Here is an 18,791-nt window from a genome sequence, read left to right as displayed (position 1 = left end):
AACCCATGAGTTTTCTTGCTTTTGCTCTTCCAATTCTCTCCCCCATCCCACGGGGTGGGGGGAGTGAGTGAGCGGCTGTGTGGTGTTTAGTTGCTGACTGGGGCTAAACCACGACATTTGTATAGATATTTGTGTCTTGTCTATGTAAAATATCTTCAGGAGCTGTGGTCTAGCTAGTTATAGTTTCAGCAGACTTTGGATAGGCTTTTATTTTTGATGGCTAAAACTGTAAGTGAAATAGTTTCAGTGTAAGATACTAACATTATGACTATGGTAGATTCACCATGGAAGCAACAGTTGCTATAAATTTCCCACACCCATCTATTTCCCTGCTGCATTAATAAATGTATTGAGCTATTTGTAGTAAACATTTTTACTTTAAAGAAGTTATGCTAATTTATTCATAAAACAGGTGCCTTGAAGTGTTCATGATGGAGGACATCAGTTACAGAGAGGCATTCATATTAAGTATGATAAAGTTACATTATTGGGTATTAGACAGGAATGATCAATTGTTCTCATGAGATAAAATATTAGTAATTTCATTATAGCACTGGTGTAGTACACTATAGCGAGAAATTCTAAATATGTTGTCAGTGCTTTTAACTTGAGGGGCTGAAGTTCTCATACTTGGCCTTAGTCCAAAGGGTAGTCATTTGAAGAAAATGGCTTATCTAAACAAGAAAAAACTGAGGAGATTTAATGTGTTGGGAAACATATATATGTATGTAATTTTTTTTTTATGAACTCTGATGGTTACATTTAATTTAGTTTAATTATTTAAATTTAGCCATAGATGTTGTCATATGACATCATGCCCAGTATATTAACTGGGGGATGCTGGCCGGGGGCGGGCAGTGACTGCCGCTTGGGGACTGGCAGTGTCGGTTGGCGAATGATTGTATTGCTTCTGGGTTTTTTTCTTTTCAGGCTTCATTTCTCTCTCGTTATTTTCCTTTTTATTAGATTATTATAATTAATGTTTTGTTTTAATTATTAAGATGTTCTTATCTCAACCCACAAGTTTTCTTGCTTTGCTCTTCTGATTTTCTCCCCCATCCCACAGGGGTGGGGGGTAGTAAGCGAGTGGCTGCGTGGTGTTTAGTTGCCGACTGGGGCTAAATCATGACAATGTAGTCCCCCAAAGAGGACTGTATCATCTGTAAAGATGGAGAGATGATTCATAGAAAAGTAAAGAAACAATAAATTTTGTTACCCTAGTAGAAATGTTGTTGGAAAAGCAGATTCATCACCCGGTATGCAATGAGTCAATAATCACATGCTCAGGAAAGAGATTGCTTATTTATTTCAGGGTTTCGCAAGCCTGGATGTTTAGTGGTTTCCCACAAAGCTAGCACACTGCACCAAGAAACTACAGGGTACTTATACAGTTAAATGTGTTAGTAATCAGCTAATATTCACACCCCCAGCTATTCATCAGTCAGTCTCTTTCTCACTTCATCTTAATGGTACAGCTCCTTTTAAATTTACCATGCATGCTCAGAGAGTAAGTGGCTTATTTGAGTAGGGGGTTTTCTGACCCATGGGCATGATTTTTAATATTATAATGAGGATAGTTCACCCAAAGGACACTTAGTTCTTACCAAGTTGGCAACATACATAAAACACCCTGATTAGTTACATAAAACATCTAATTAGTTGTTCTTTCTAAGTTCTAATTGCCCTGGAATGGCCTTGGTTAAAAGTTACTGACTTCGTACTTTCTCACCCAGGTGAGGTGAGAGTTTTCCCTTTTATCAGTTTCTCAGCCCTTCTTCAAGGATACCGAATGCCTATTGTTCTAATTAAAGATAGCTTAGTGACCTTTTGGCTTTAACATGTACAAAGCTAAGTTTCTTTCAACAGAAATGCATGCTTATTTTCTATACCTGGATACAAATTGGATACGAGAACATACAATGCCCATACACAGACAAGAAGTTTTAAATAAATAACAGTATCGTTAAACATAGTGGACTTTTATAAATGTGAGGAACTGTATGTTTTGTTGCTAAAGATTAAACCATCTTCATCCAAAGCCTTGTAAGAAACTGAACAAAGCAACTAATGATCCTGAACAGGAAATATCAAATGGAGTTACTTTCAGGGACTGGTGAGGGTTTAAAGGACTCTTCACTTCTAGTTGTATGCTAAAATCAGGGGCAGTTTGATACTAACCTGACATACCATTTTTTGTTGCTGTTCAGTGGCTCATGTAAAATGGCATTTTTTAGCATTTTGTCCATTTCTCAGTCGATTACCATAGTAAAACATGATCCCAGCTTAGTTGGTGGCAGTCCCAGTAGAGAATCCAGGGATTAAATGGGCGTGAAAGCAAAACTACCTCTGTCCTTAGATGCAGTCTCTGCAGAACACAATTAAGGAGCATAAGGTGAGCAGCATGTGCAAATCCACCCTGCTGTCAGCTTTGTGTACTGTTTTGTGGCTGAGCAGACCTTCAGGCTCCAGGACTGTTAAAATGGCATATTGCATACACAATAGGTTATCAAATACCTATTTCAAACAAACAAGGAAATTAAACAGAAAAACATTTCCATCACCATACTGTTGAGATCTAACAAACATGAATATTGAAGTTGTGTGACCTATAATGAACCCATTGGCTGCTTTTCAAACATATTTGTACATTACTATGTTATAGTTAACAACATTTTCAATAACAATGTTATACAGAGGGGTTGAAATATTTGAAGAAAAAATACAACTGTATTCTGGGGTTAACGTGGAACACTGAGTATATACATGGCATTACTTTAATTGTTGTTTGCATCAAAGTTCAACATATTCAAACATTGTGTTTGGGTAGAGGATTTTAGTTTTTTTTTCCCTGGATGTGCTTGTTCTCCCAGTTCTTGGTAACTGAAAGCTAGGGAGCATAAGGCAGCTGCTGTGATGGCAATGGACTTAAGACATCAACACCTGATATGTGATCAATTGTTTCAGTGATTTGGATAGAATATGTGCAAGTATTAAATTAGGAAGTTGGGCTGCTTATGCCTGAGAAAACATCTGTCACATGGGATTGACTTTGTCTGGGCAACTGATGTGCCCCTGTAGAAGACAAACTATGCCAAAAACACAAAGGGAAACCAGCGACACCTGTACCCTAAAGCAGGGGTCCCTCAGTCCCGTGTGGTTACTGGGCCAGGAAGGGGCCCCACAGACCCGCCCGCCCGCGCATCCGCCCACCGCGGCCTGGCCTGGCCCGCGAATAGGCCCCGGCCCCACATCGGGTAGAGGCGGGAGGTCCTGTCACACGGCCCCAGGACACAACCCTTCTGCAGGGCACCTCTCCCGCCCCCTCCCTCCTTACTCGCCCCCCCCCCCCCTTGTCCCCCGGGCCCTGACCCCCGCGCCAACACTCCCAGCCCCCACCTCGCACCATTCCCCTACAGCGCGCTCCCGCCTTCCGATGAGCGCCATTGGCTGCGGCGGCCCGTCCCTCACGGTGCACCTGGCTTGGGATTGCCTGCGGCGCGCCTTAGCCCTACGCTAATGGGGGGAGAGGGTGGCGGCATTCGTTCGTCTTTTCCTTCCTTCCGTCGCGACCAGTGGGGGCGCGAGCGCCGCGCCTGCCCGCTCCGCCTCTGCCGCTGCGGTACCTCCCCCAGCCTGGGTGGCGGTGTGCGGCATTTTCTTACTCAGGGCATTCCTCTACTCCATAGTTCTGCTGCCTTTCCGGGTCCCTGCTGAGGCTGGGGGGGGGGGGGGGGGAAGGCTGAATCGGAAGGAGAAAGGGGAAGTGTGTGAAAGGAGGTGAGGAGAGGGGGCGGTAGTGGGCGAGCAGGTGAGGCAGGCGGCTATCCTGCTCCCCTCGTGCCTGCGGCAGCAGTGTGGAGGTGGCGGCCACAGATCTCGGGCAGCACGGCTCGGGGTGAGGAGTTGGGGGCAGAGTGGCGGTGCTGAGCGCGCCGGGGAGGTAGGTAGGTGAGGGGCGGTGGTGGTGGTGGGTGGCTGAGTGGTGGGGGACACTGGTCTCGCCATCGAGCATCATTTCTGTTGGGTGGTCGCGGGGCAGACCTCGCTGCCGCCGCTGGCAGGGGCTGGGAGGAGCCCGGGTCCCCTGTCCTCCCTTAATGCACACGCATATCGCACGCTGCACTCCGTAGACGCCTCCGTCTTCGTTGAAAGCTGTTGCATTTTTTTTTTTTCCTTCCCCTCACTCTCTTCCCCCTTAACGAGAAGAAAATTCGATTGGATTTAATATATTTCCTTGGGGTCGGAAGAAACTTCTGCCTGCTGGATCAAGTTTAGGCGCCCGACAGATAAGGTAAATTAAATGGTAAAGTTTTGGAGAGCAGCAGCAATAACAGAAAAATCCTTCCTCTGCTGAAGGGGGTGGGGAAAAGGAAGGAGTTTACGATTAATTTTGACATCCTGGTTTTGGTCTTTATTTTTCTGTATTTTCTGCCTTGCATAATTTAGCTGTCCTTTGTGTTTCTCTCTCTCTTGCTGAAATGCTGTTTGTATGAACATAATCATGGAGGTTGAAGAAAGATTCTGAGGAGATCGAAAGTTTTTAAGATCCTCAGACACAGAAGTCTCTTTGTTCGTATTGAACCGAAACCGCTCGACTCTGTGACTGTGCTTCTTCAGCTCCTTCTTTTCCAAAACGATTACTAACACTGCAAGTATAATTAAGTTCTCGGGAAATAAGAAAGCTCTAAAGGAGGTAATCTCTTCTATTTAATCGAAAGATCTTGAGGCCTGGTGCTCCCTGTATCTGCCGTTTCTTGGTTGCCTTTCACCTTGTTTTCTGGAATACTGGTAAGCATCTAGCCACTGTTTAAGGTAGCTGTTAGATTTTTTTTTTTTTAAATAAAAATGTGCCCTCGTAGTCCCCTGTAAATGTTGTTGCAGTTTTCCCCCTTGACTGCTGCCACCATCTCTCTTCCTCCCCTCTGTTCCCTTTCTGTCCTCAAGATGATGAGTTGGACTGCATAGTTTTCATCTTGTATAGGAGAGGTCTGTATTGCATTTTGATCCTTTCACAAGCTTATCTTAAGAACCTCAATTTTTTTTTTAAAAAGCTAGCTAGTGGTCTGACTTATTAAAAGTATGTGTACTTGAACCTCTGAGTTAATGTAGCCTTGTTTGGTTTTGGTGACCACTTTCTCCTTTATCCTTTTTTTTTAAAGGAGTTCCCTTTGAAGCCGTTGGAGGGGAAACTAAATGCTAAGTTTTGGTGTAAGGTTTTGTACTGCTGGTGCTTGTTATGTTATGCCAACTAACTAGATGCATGTAGTGAAAGCAGTATTGCTCACCACAGATTCATTTCACATGCCTGAAAGAGGCAATTATTGGTTAGTTCTTTCACGAAGGCAAGGAATTTCTTGTACTGCAAACATTCAAAATGAGCCAGAAGCCATAGCTCTGTGCTAGCTTATTTAAAATTTTGTTCCTGTTTGCAAACTCAAAAGCAGCCTGTTGGTCAGATAGTATGTGCATGCTTCAGTCTCTCAAGTGTCCAAGATGTGTTGGTATTTGTGAGACTTGGACAAAGTCATTTCTATGCAAAAAAACTTTAACATTCCTACATATGTAGTTCTTTAACAGCACCAAGTAATGTAGTGTATGAGGAAAAAGTTATTAATACAGCTCCATCTGTTTGATATAGTGTGAGGAAAAATGTTAACATTTAACTTACCTAAAGTGGCTTCTGTGGCTGGTAACAAGTAAATGATTTAGCTTGTAATTTATAGACTTACCTTTCCAGGCAGCAGTAAAGGTTATTCTTAGTAGGTGGCTGAAAGGGCTGAACAAAATAAATGGCAGTGAACTTCAGTTTCCTTATATGGCTGATGCTTGGCAGAAAAGCAATGAAGTCTAAATAGAGTAATCCTTTTACAAAAAACGATCACTTTCCAAAGCAGTGAGATTCTTGGGGGTGTGTGTGTGAATTGTAGCAATGCATGATACATCTAGTTGTAAACCACTATGTTTTTAATGGATGCAATTTTGTTTCTTTTCAGACCTTTTTATGGTTCTCATGATGCACTTGATAATTTCAATGTCGTGTAGAAGAACAGATCCTTGTAGTGGAGCCACAACTTTTTACATCAGTGTTTTGTCACCATGGTAGCTATGGATAAGGTCATTTTTGTAATGTGTAATTCAGTACTGCTTTTACAGCTAATAGTTATATCATAGAATGCCATTCATGTCATTAACATAGTTTAGGAGTTTTGAAGGAATGTATTCTTTCCCAAGATCAACTGTTTCAACTAAAAATCAGGCTGCCATTGATATTCATATTATGAATAAAATGATTTAAGTATACACACGGTAGCTCATGTTTGAAACAACACTTTCATAGGTATGTGTCGATTGCTTGGGGAAGCATTCTTTTGACCTGGCTATTCCTTGCTCATGAATTAAACTCATGTAAACATTGGTAATTTTAAGTAGATGTACTTGCAATCAGAGAGCTAGAAGTTATAGCATATGTCATACTGTGGAATATGATTATCGTGAGAATGTTTAATATTATCATGAGAATGTTTATCATATTAGTAAAAACATGAATAGGTTTCTTATAAGCTGCACAGTAGATAATGTTTAGTATAAATGTAGTGCTCAATAGGGTATCTGTTTGCCCATCATATTCATATAGAATTGATTAGGGGACTCCATGGAGAAAGTATTATTGATTGAAAGTTGCCTGGTGTGTTAAGTTGGTGGTGTAAGAAAACAGCATTATGATTTGTCCTCAGTGGAATTTGTTTAGAGTCTGCAGTCCTAGGCATAGAGCGCCATGCTTGGAACATCAAAGCTAAGGTAAGGTTTGCACATATGTAACATACATTAAAGGTAGCATGTTGGTGTAAGTTCTAGATTTCTAGAATTCTATTTCTAGAAGGGGATGGAAGCATATTCCTCCACTCAGCTTTCCTGTAGGAGTATAATGAATCATTGACTGTGGTTTTTTTCCTTGTTTTGTTTTTGTCTTTCCTGCTCCCAAGCAAAATGAAAAATCTTCTAGGGAAAATATTATGTAAAGATCAAATGTTTAATATATCATATTTTCAGTAGATTCTCCCTATGGAATAGCTTGATCTGCTAAAGGAGGGTCTGATGTTTACTCCACACAGAGGAATTACAAATCTAACCTTTTCTGGATGAGTAACTAGTTGAGCTGATGGAAAAGCTGCTCTTACGGATATGAAAATAGTAGGTTATATCCCTACATGAGCATGCAGATGTTGATGGTGACAGTTGATATAGGTAGTTAAATCTTCATTTTCCAGATAATTCACATTTAGAAACATCACTATTTTACCTTTGTCAACTTTGAAGTTAAACAATATATTAGACAACACTTTTCACATCAGAATGAAAACATTAAAGGTAACATGTTTATCAGTTTATGTAATAAATAGTCCATAAATAACTAATTTTTCAAGTTTTTTTGCACATTTAAGTAGTGCAATATTTGTGGTAACCTATTAAATTGCTAGCTTAGTGTCTTAGTGTTGTGGGTAACTTGTGAACAGTTCTGTGGCTACTCACTCTGGTCCAGTTCTGGACAAGAAATACTTTTTTTGACAGGGTGGGAGCTTGTCAAAGCTTCAAACACAGATTTCCTGTAATCCTTATAGTTCTTTTAATCTCTTGGGGAGCAGCTGCAGTGTGCCACTGCGGTTTCCAACTGTGAAAGTGGCATACACAGCTTGCTGTATCAGCACAGCTGGCACGCTATCTCCTGCTGAGTAAATATCAGTAAAAATTAGTGGACCTAAATAACACTGCCTAGGATACTTCAGTAATAGTTAAGCAATTCTTCTGAGCTTATTATAAGGGTATAGGTGATACAGAGAGAAACTTGACTGCTCTAATGACAAGATGGGCGTGGGGTTTTTTGAAGGATTTTTTTGTTGCAAAAGGATTACTTTATTGAAATACAACCTTAATTTCTAATTAAGAATACAGTGTTCATATTGTGAGTAAAACCTTTATAAATGTTAAGTTTTGAGAGTGAGGATGCTGATTTAAGAGAGATTTATCAATATCTTCTGCCTGTGTAAGAAAAATTGAAAAAGTGAATACTGTTATACTGGAATTGGTAGTATTTTTATTATATAGTAATTGGGATAATTCTGCCATTTTTTTTGCTGTTCTTCCTCATTAGTTACCAGTTCTTTTTAAGATACTTGTTTCTATGATGCTTAAATTTCAATGTGGGCATTTGACTTATTACTCTTTGTTTAGTTTCACCTGTACTTCCCCTGAAGGTGATACAGGAGCATGATGTTTCAACACTGAATTGCACCTTCCACCTTTAAAAATACATTGTGACTGCATGATTGAGAAATAATGCTAAACAAACATCTTCATTTGGTCTAAATGAAACCAAACTGAAGTGTACTTATGTTGGAGAACATGAGCATTGTGGCTAGCTTCCCTAGGGTAGTTTAAGTTAAAAAGTAGATTACTTCTTTCTGTATCTAACTAATTTGTAGATACTTGATACTAAGTGATCGTTATACGTAGGAACAAGGAGTGATGATTAAGCAGAGTCTGAGGACAATATGACCTATATTGGCTTCTGTGGCTGTACTGGAAGTTGTAATTATGTCAGAAGGTAACTAAGCCTCTGGAGCTTCTTGCATTTGAAGGCTGAATCTTCTTATATAAGATAGCGTGTACTTTCCTCCCTTCTTTATCCACTTCAGTAGATAATGAATGAGATAGCCATACTCTTCTATCCTATTTTTTCGGCATGGCCAGGAAAACATTAGGTAAGGAGTCTCTTACACAACTTTGATTAAAGAAGGTGGGGGAATGCTTTGTGCCTTCCTCTGTTCTGTATCTGTCCAATGATTAGGCACAGTCTAGACACCAAAGATTACTTATGATAGTAAGGACAACTTCTGACCCTGTAAGAGCAAAGCTACCAGAAAGAACGTGATTCCAAAGTGCACAACTTTTTTTATAATTTCTCAATTTTAAAATATCCAATATTATATACCCTTGAATCTTTTGTAACTAGAACTATGGCTTCTCAAACTTGTTTCATGCTTTTGTATAATTGAATTTTGCAAGCATAAAGCTATGTTATATATGCAAAGTAAAACAACTGTTAATAGCAAACATTCTTACCGATTCTCACATTGTGAGAATAATAACTGGAAGAAACTGCAAATCAGTATCCTCAGAGTGATTGATTTGGAATTCACTGGGTGCATGAGCTCCCTTTGCAAACACAAGTCCTCTAAGCACACTGAATTCTCCAAGTTTGTATAGCTCAACATGTACAGTGCTGTGCTTCGTGTCTTGTAGACACTGTCATGAAGTTGGCTGGGGTGGAATGAACAGATACATAAACATTGTCCAGGTAGTGAATTGTCTGTTCTGGATTATCACGTACTTCCAGTGGAGGAGACTGCAGCTATTTGAGTAGAATTTCCTTTCTAGGAACAGCTAGGAAGGAAATACTTGTTTTAAGTGTTGAGCTTTGTGTTCTCTTGAACTTAAAATTGCACTTCTGAAGTAGATGCTTGGGGTGTAGTTGTCTTCCTGTGAGCTCTTAGTGCTCAGCGGCTGCTTCTTGTGTCAGTTATCTGGGGCTAACTTTACTCCTAAAGGAGCTCTGAAGTGGTTTGAAGTCTTACTAAAAGTTACAAATACTTGAAATGAAACATTTCTGGTGCAACTTTAATTTGGAATGGATAGTACCTTCCTCTGAAGTGGCTGGGGGCCTATTCTCCTTGGTGGGGAAAGCTCCAATGTTAATAACCAAATTAAAAATATTTGAAGTTCTTTTAGTTTGTTAAAGGTAGCTGCAGAAGGATGGTTGAAAAACAGTATCTGTCTTGGTGGTTGAAGTACTGTGCTTTGAGTTTTACTGCTGCCTTTGGAGCCTTCTCAGCAGGTTTCAGCTCTAGCTGGCATGGGAAGTTCCTGTAGCACCTGTGGGGGGGTGTGGGGTGTGCCTCTGTGGTCCCAGATAGTTCTGGAAGAAAAGTTTCATGTTCTTCCATAGTCCTCTGTCCCCTAATGTGGGGTTGAAGTTTAGTACGGTTGTAGAAATTACTACTTCAGCCTTCCTTGCTCTCCTCGTCCTTGGAGCTTTTCAGTACATATCTTCTAAAACTTCCAAAGCCTCCTAAGAAGGAGAGGAGAAGGGCATAGATGCTTTGAGCTGCATCAGTACATCTAAACAAATGTCTGAAATGCAGTGCCAGATGCCTGTGAGACTCAGTCATCTGAAATTACTATGACGTCATTTTAAGTGTTTGGATGGTAGAAAGTGTTTCCAGGCTTGTCTGGAAGACTTCTGGTAGGCTGTAACAGTTCTCAAAGTTTCTTTGCTTTTTTCCTTGTGTGTGACTGTAGTCATCCTGGAATTAATCTCCTTGAGGGGAGAAATGATAGTTTAGAAGATGAACCCAATTGTCAGCAATTTGATCAAATTACTACAGGTCTTGTGTCTTTATCTTCAGGGTTACCTATAAGTAGGATGGAGGCTTATATTTGAAACTGGATATTAGAGAAATCTTAAATAATGATACTAATGTAAATGACAGTGGTATTTTTCTTCTGGGGAAATGCTATGCTTAATAATATCTATGTGCTTATGCATGCCTGTGGTTAAACAAAGCTTGGCTGCAGAAGCATTTACAAGGTTGAGGCCTGTATTTTCAGTAAAAGTAGACCGAGAAGTATGGCAGTCTAAATCTTTCATGACTTAAATGCTTTGTAAATACTTACTTTCCATGCTTATGCTACAGAGTATTACATGCAGGTGTTGAATTTACTTAGTTTCCACTTTGGCCATACTTTGGTAGGTGTACCTGAAGGAGGAGATGGATGTGCAGACAGCTGTTCACATGTGCTGATGGCCTGCTGCTGGTACACTTGCTTGCTGTGGCAAATGAGTCTGTGGTAACCTGGAACATCAGCTTGGTAGTTAGCTCCTTTTAGGAGAACATAGTAATTTTGAGTTATTCCTGGTCACATAATCATATGTGGTGTTAACCCTGGAGCTGCAGGTCACTTAAATTCTGAGGTGCTTTATAACTTTTTTTTGGGGGTTGGCAATAAAGTTCATCACCGAGGAATAAAATTTAAAAGCTCACATCTTTCTGATCCAGCCTCTATACCATTTGTTTCAGTTGTACTTTACTAAACTTATACAGGATGATCTATTCTAAGTAATGGAGAGTATTAATGAATTTTTTAGTAGATCTCTTTTTGGGGAGGAATTACAGGCAGAGGGAATCAAGTGAAGAATGCTAGAAAATAATATTTGGAACAAACTTAGAATTTTACTTTAAGGTCACTTTTGTTGGTTCACATATAGGTGTTGGAAAACTATTAAAAGCAATGTAAAAATTAAGGACTTAACTCTAAGTAGGAAGAGGAGAAAAAGATGGTTAAACCTGTGAGTTTCCATCTTTTCTGGGAATGTGACAGGAAGGGGGAATCAACTGGAACTCTGAATTTGGCAAGCCATCTGGCTCGGATTCTGATGGATAAGATCAGAAATGTTAATATGGGAGAAACTATTGGAGCATTACTATTTTACTATACTGTTGTTTAACTATAGTGCATCTTATTTGTGTCTTTTAGGATACTTTTTTCTGAATGATGTTTTGTGGGGGAGGGAGCTTTCTGTGGCTATTAGCGCATTATTCTTAATGCTTTGGGCCCAGTACCAGAGGTTTCATCTAAATAAATAAACACCACAAATACTAGAAAAGCAAAAGTTAAAAAACTTATTCTCAGTTCAGTCATTGTCCTCCCTAGTGACAGGAATTCACTTTCAAATGAATTTGGAAAGTAGTTCACAGATCTGCATTCAGGTTGGACTTGCTACTATCATAGTGTTAATGCAGTTCCACAAAACAAAACCTAATCTTAATACAAGGTTGGCTTTTGCTGTTCAGAACCTGTAAAAGGAGGCAAACTGCAGTTTATTTGCAGCAGTTATATGTTGTCTTTTCTCACTGTTTGACCAACTTATACTCTCAGTAAAGCATTTTCTGGTTTTAATAGACAATTAAGGCTATGGATTCTACTGAGGTGTGTGGTTTCTTTTTTTGTTTTGACTTTTTTTGGGGTCTTTGTGTTTTGGGGGGGTGTTGGTTGTTCCCCCCCCTTTAGAGTTAATTCCAGATTTTTCACTAACATCTTTCTGTGCTGTTGATAGCATTGTAGAATCAACTTCTTGGATTTACCCAGTATCTCTTTTGTTACCTCTCCATTAAACAGTTGTCTTGATACTTTTTTTAAGGTACTTTGCAACTTAATTCTACTGTGTGATTTAATTAACCATGACACATAATTGATGTGACTTTCAAAAGCATATTGGTTGCTTTGCTTTGTTTCATCCTTTCTTGTGGTTTCTTCCTGAATGTGTCCCTTCTTAGGCTCTCCAAGACATAAATAATGTTGACTTGGGAGCAGGCCAGACAACAGCATCATGAAAGTGTGGAAGTGCCCTTTTATTTTTTCTTAAAAAGCCCTGTTTCCATTTCTTCCTATGAGGATTTACTGTTAGGTGTGTGTTTTTTCAGGCTCATGATGTGGGTGGCTCTTAATCAATTAGTAGGAGGGACAGTAGAAGAGGAATTTGGATTAGAAGCTTGTGTGCACTGCAGAGAGACTGGTTTCATCCATACCAATTATTAGAGTTGCTTTATATCCAAACACCTAAAGGTTAACAGGTACTGCTTTATTACATGAACTTCATATGAGAGAAATAATCTTTTTAAGATTGGAAATAGGGTGCATCCTGCCCTAAGTAATGGGCATTGTCTGCTATAAAACGGCAGCTTCTGATGCTATAGGAAGTTTGAGGTGCATCTTGTGAATCTTAAATTACTTTTTAAGAGCTCTGGGACAGATGAAAGATGCACCTAGATAACTGTCCTGTCTCAGCAGTGGCTCTGTTCTGTATTTCAGGTCTAAAATTTTTTTCTTTTACAAATCTATATAGTATTCAGGGATTCAATTACAGGTTGACATTCACTGAATATTTTTCTACAAAATATTTTAAACTGTAATATTACAGTTAAGCCCCTGTTCAATGCTATTCAACATCCACAAGGGGAAGCAAAGGCCTCTGGATCTAAAGACAAAGCGACAGGCACTGCAGCCAAACCAGAGAATCAACCTGTGTAGGTATCAGTCACCCCTATCCACAAGAAGAAATCTTGGAAGCGGAAGTCAGCTCATTTAGAGAGATGAAAAAGCAGGGTTATCACAAAGAGAGGAAGAGGAAGAAGTCATAAATGAGATGGAAACCACCCAATCCCTGTCCTTTGAGTGAGTTGCGAAATATGTGAAAAGATCTCAGCTGTCACCTAGGTGAGCACGTTGCCACCTGGCTGCTTCTGGAATTAGAGGGGAAGGAAGCCAAGCAACTGGGATCTCATTCTAGGGAAGGAGGCGTTGACAAAGCAACTGGAAAAGGGACACAAGCTCTCAGCCTCTGGAGGTGGCTTCTGTCAGGTGTGAGAGAAAGGTATCCCTTCAAGGAAGATGTTACATATCACCCAGGAAAATGGATGACCATGGAGAAAGGTAGCCAGTATCTGAGGGAACTAGCTGTGCTTGAGGTGATTTATGGTGACCTGGACAATGAACAGTCATCCAAAGATCCAGATGAAGCCCAGTGCACACGACCCATGTGGCAGAAGTTTGTACGGAGTGCATCATCGACGCATGGGAACTCATTGGCAGTAATGTCCTGGAAAGATAAAGAGGCACCAACAGTAGGGGATGTGATTGATAGACTCTGGGATTATGAAGCACGTCTACTGCTTACTCATATCAGCTGCGGAGAAAATATGGGAGGTCCAGCAACACAAAGAAGATATGTCCTACTCCCCATCTGTACGGACTAGGGTCTCATCCCTTCTGCTTAAAGGAAAAGATACACACAACAGGGCACCCTATGGTTTTACCTGCATGACTGTGGAGAGGACAGGAGGAGGAGGAATGGAAAATCTACCTTGACCCTAGAGGCATGGGTACGTGAGCTACAAGGAAGAACAGTCACTCGGGGGTTCTTCCAGGAAAATTGCTGTTACAGTTTCCAGTAAGCAATTCCCCAGAGGAGCAGAAGCGCTGATTTTCTTTCAGAGCTTAATAGAGATGCTTCTGATAAGCATTTACCAGAAGTGAGTTGCAAATACTGCAAATGGAATTAGAGTGGCCCTGCGTCCAGCCAGGTGGAGGAAAGGGATAACCAGGTTTACTGGACTGTGTGGATCCGATGGCCTGGAATATCAGACCCACAGGAGTATAAAGGTTTAGTGGACACCAGTGCACAGTGCACACTAATGCCATCAAACTATATAGGGGCAGAAACCATCAGCCTTGCTGGAGTGACAGGGGGATCCCAAGAGCTAACTGTATTGGAGGCCGAAGTGAGCCTAACTGGCAATGAGTGGCAGAAGCACCCCATTGTGACTGGCCCAGAGGCTGTGTACATCCTTGGCATAGAATATCTCAGGAGAGGGTATTTCAAGGACCCAAAAGGGTACAGGTGGGCTTTTGGTGTAGCTGCCTTGGAGACGTAGGAAACTAAACAGCTGTCTGCCTTGCCTGGCCTCTCAAAGGACCCTTCTGTTGTGGGGTTGCTGAAGGTCAAAGAACAACAGGTGCCAATCGCCACCACAACAGTGCACCAGCGGCAATATCGCACCAACAGAGACTCCCTGAATCCCATCCATGAGCTCATTTGTTGACTGGAGAGCCAAGGAGTGATCAGTAAGACTTGCTTACCTTTTAACAGTCCCATATGGCCAGTGCAGAAGTCTAATGGAGAGTGGAGGCTAACAGTAGACTATCATGGCCTGAATGAAGTCACTCCCCCACTGAGTGCTGCTGTTCCAGACATGCCAAAACTTCAATACGAACTGGAGTCCAAGGCAGCCAAGTGGTATGCCACAATTGATATTGCTAATGCATTCTTCTCAATCCCTCTGGCAGCAGAGTGCAGGCCACAGTTTGCTTTCACTTGGAGAGGTGCCCAGTACACCTTGAATTGTCTGCCCCGGGGTGGAAACACAGTCCTACCATTTGCCACGGACTGATCCATAATGCATTGGAACAAGGTGGAGCTCTGGAACACCTGCAATACATGGATGACATCACCATGTGGGGTAACACAGCGGAAGAAGTTTTTGAGAAAGGAGAGAAAATCCTCCTGAAAGCTGGTTTTGCCATAAAACCAAAGTAAAGTCAAGGGACCTGCAAAAGAGATCAAGTTCTTAGGAATCAAATGGCAAGATGGATGTCGTCAGATCCCCATGGATGTGATCAACAAAATAACAGCCATGTCTCCACCAACTATCAAGAGGAAACACAAGCTTTCTTGGGTGTTGTGGGTTTTTGGGGAATGTTTATTCCAGATTACAGTCTGATCATAAGCCCTCTCTATCAAGGGACCCAGAAGATGAATGATTTCAAATGGGGCCCTGAGCAACAACAGGCCTTTGAACAGATTCAACAGGAGATAGTTCATGCAGTAGCTCTTGGGCCAGTCCGGGCAGGACAAAATGTAAAGAACGTGTTCTACACTGCAGCCGGGGAGAATGGCCCTACCTGGAGCCTCTGGCAGAAAGCACATGGGGATACCCGAGGTCAACCCCTAGGGTTTTGGAGTCGGGGATACAGAGGGTCCGAAGCCCGCTATACTCCAACTGAAAAAGAGATATTGGCAGCATATGAAGGGGTTCGAGCTGCTTCAGAAGTGGTTGGTACTGAAGCACAGTTGCTCCTGGCACCCCGACTGCCAGTGCTGGGCTGGATGTTCAAAGGAAACATCCCCTCTACACACCATGCAACTGATGCTACATGGAGTAAATGGGTTGCACTGATCTCCCAGCAGGCGTGAGTAAGAAACCCCAGTCGCCCAGGAATCTTGGAAGTGATTATGGACTGGCCAGAAGGCAAAGACTTTGGAATATCACCAGAGGAGGTGGTGACACGTGCTGAAGAAGCCCCACTGTATAACAAACTGCCAGAAAATGAGAAGCAGTATGCCCTGTTCCCTGATGGGTCCTGTCGTCTTGTGGGAAAGCACCGGAGATGGAAGGCTGCTGTATGGAGTCCTACACGACAAGTAGCAGAAACTGCTGAAGGAGAAGGTGAATCGAGCCAGTTTGCAGGGGTAAAGGCCATCCAGCTGGCCTTAGACATTGCTGAATGGGATAAGTGGCCAGTGCTCTATCTTCATACTGACTCTTGGATGGTGGCAAATGCTCTGTGGAGGTGGTTACAGTAGTGGAAGCGAAGCAACTGGCAGCGCTGAGGCAAACTCATCTGGGCTGCCACATTGTGGCAAGATATTGCTGCCCGGGTAGAGAACCTGGTTGTAAAGGTACGTCATGTGGATGCTCACGTCCCCAAGAGCTGGGCCACTGAAGAACATCAGAACAACCAGCAGGTGGATCAGGCTGCCAAGATTGAAGTGGCTGAGGTGGGTCTGGACTGGCAACGTAAGGGTGAACTATTTCTAGTTCTGTGGCCCCATGACACCTCAGGCCATCAAGGGAGAGATGCAACATACAGATGGGCTTGTGGTCGAGGGGTGGGCTTGACTATGGATGCTATTGCGCGGGTTTTCCATGAATGTGGAACGTTCTGTAATCAAGCAAGCCAAGTGGGTAAAGTATACGATGGCTGATTGCCTGGCAAATTGACTGTATCACACTCCCACAAACCCGTTAAGGCAAGCGCCATGTGTTTACAATGGTAGAAGCAACCACCGGATGGGTGGAAACATATCCTGTGCCCCATGCCTCTGCCCGGAACGCACTCCTGGGCCTGGAAAAAGAAGTCTGGTGGTGACATGGCACCCTAGAGTGAACTGAGTCAGAGACTCATTTCTGAAATAACCTCATCAACACCTGGGCCAAAGAGTATGGTATTGAGCCGCTGTATCATATCCCCTATCATGCACCAGCCCGTGCAAAAATCAAAAGATACAATGGACTATTAAAAACTACACTGAGACCAATGAGTGCTGGAACATTTAAACACTGGGATACACATTTAGCAAAGGCCACCTGGTTAGTCAACACTAACTCAAATCTGCGATTCAAGCTGGCCCTGCAGTCAGAACTGTTACATACTGTGGAAAGGGATAGATTCCCAGTAGTGCACGCAAAAACTATGTTGGGCAAAACAGTCTGGGTTATTCCTGCCTCAGGCGAAGGTAAACCCATTTGTGAGATTGGTTTTGCTCAAGGACCTGGGTGCACTTGGTGGGTGATGCGGGGGATGGAGGAGTCTGTTGTGTACCCCAAGGGGTTTTGATTTTGGGTGAAAACAGCCAGTGAACTGAATTGTATGTTGTTTATTGCTATATTTAATATTGTTCATTATATTTTTTGTGGTTGTTACATGCCATATCAGTGGTATCATAGTAGAAATCTCCCAGTTCATGCAAGATGAGCTGTGATGAAACAAAGTGCAGCAGTGATAGAACTAAGGACTGGCTTTGGTATGCAACAATCTAATACCAGAAACACCATCTCTCTTGCCCTGAAAGACTGTTGTTTTAGATGGAACAGGAAGTTATTGACTGAATGAACTCAGTGGACATTTTTTTGGCCATTTGTGGCTATTTTATGTACCTTTTACAGGGGTGGTCCGTAGACTAAGGGAATGATATCTGTGTATTTTGTTTAAGGATGGGAAAGGGGAGGTGGTGGTGGATGGTTAGATTGTATTGTATAGTATGGGTCCTGGGCATGGCATAATTGTTATGGAATAAGGGGCGGAGAATGAGCTGGTTTTGGCTGGGATAGAGTTGATTTTCTTCACTCTAGCTGGTATAGTGCTGATGACACATTGATGTTTTAGTTGCTAAGTAGCAGGTAATTGTCTACTAAGTAGGGCCTATAGTATTTAGGGTCCTTTCTAGCTTCCCTTGATCTGCCAGGTGCACAAGAAGCTGGGAGGGGAGGGGCTACAGCCAAGACAGCTGACCTAACTGGTCAATGGGATATTCCCTATCACATGATGTCATTAACTGGTGGAGTTGGCATGCAGTAGGGTGGAATGGTTGTGTCTTGGACTAGTGGTGTTAGGTTGGTGGGTGGTGAGAGGTTGCAGTGCTTGTTGTTTGTTTTGGTTTTCATTCCCCCTTTCCCCCACCTGGATTTTGCCTCTCTTTCTTGTTATTTTCCTTTTCATGTTGTTGTTATTGGTGTAATTATTTAACTGTTTTTATCTCAACCCATGAGTTTTTTCACTTTTACCCTTTTGATTCTCTCCCCCATCTTGCTGGTTGGGGAGTGAGTGAGTGGCTGTGTGGGTCTTAGTTGCTGGCTGGGGCTAAACTGCAACAGGGGAAGAAGTATCCCGGTTCCTGTAATCTCAAGTAAAGTTCATTTCTTGAGCTGTTTACAGTGCTCTTCCTTGCAATGCGTTTCTTAAAGCCACTGCATGACAAATATTTAAGTTGAGTTGTGTGGAATTTTTTTTCCTTTGTCAGTCACACCAGTATTATAGAATCATTAAGGTTGGAAAAGACCTCTAGGATCATCAAGTCCAACCATCATCCCAACAATACCATGTCTCAATGTCCTGAAGTGCCATGTGTACATGTTTTTTGAATGCCTGCAGGGATGGTGACTCTACCACCTCTCTGGGCAGCCTGTTCCAATGTCTGACCACTTTTTCAATAAATAATTTTTTCCCAATATCCAATCTAAACCTCCCCTGATGCAACTTGAGGCCATTTCCTCTTGTCCTATTGCTAGTAACTTGGGAGAAGAGACCAACACCCACCTTGCTACACTCTCCTTTCA

General features: G+C 42.0%; 1 protein-coding gene across 13 annotated transcripts in view; it reads left to right on the top strand.

Moving 5' to 3' along the window:
- Positions 1-3,555: 3,555 nt before the first annotated feature.
- LOC142049445 (erbin-like) overlaps positions 3,556-18,791 on the top strand; it is a 159,059-nt gene continuing 143,823 nt past the window's right edge. For 6 of the 13 annotated variants that reach the window (XM_075077178.1, XM_075077176.1, XM_075077172.1 and 3 more), the window contains exons 1-2: positions 3,719-3,940; positions 4,207-4,291. The gene's annotated coding sequence lies outside the window, so the exon portion shown is untranslated. Of the gene's footprint in view, positions 3,945-4,203; positions 4,292-18,791 lie in introns of all 13 variants that reach the window. The other 7 variants (XM_075077173.1, XM_075077166.1, XM_075077167.1 and 4 more) reach the window with 7 other exon arrangements.

This window comes from Phalacrocorax aristotelis, chromosome W (genome assembly GCF_949628215.1).
Source record: "Phalacrocorax aristotelis chromosome W, bGulAri2.1, whole genome shotgun sequence".
Lineage (NCBI taxonomy): Eukaryota > Metazoa > Chordata > Aves > Suliformes > Phalacrocoracidae > Phalacrocorax > Phalacrocorax aristotelis.
This window is presented reverse-complemented; position numbering and strand designations above follow the sequence as displayed.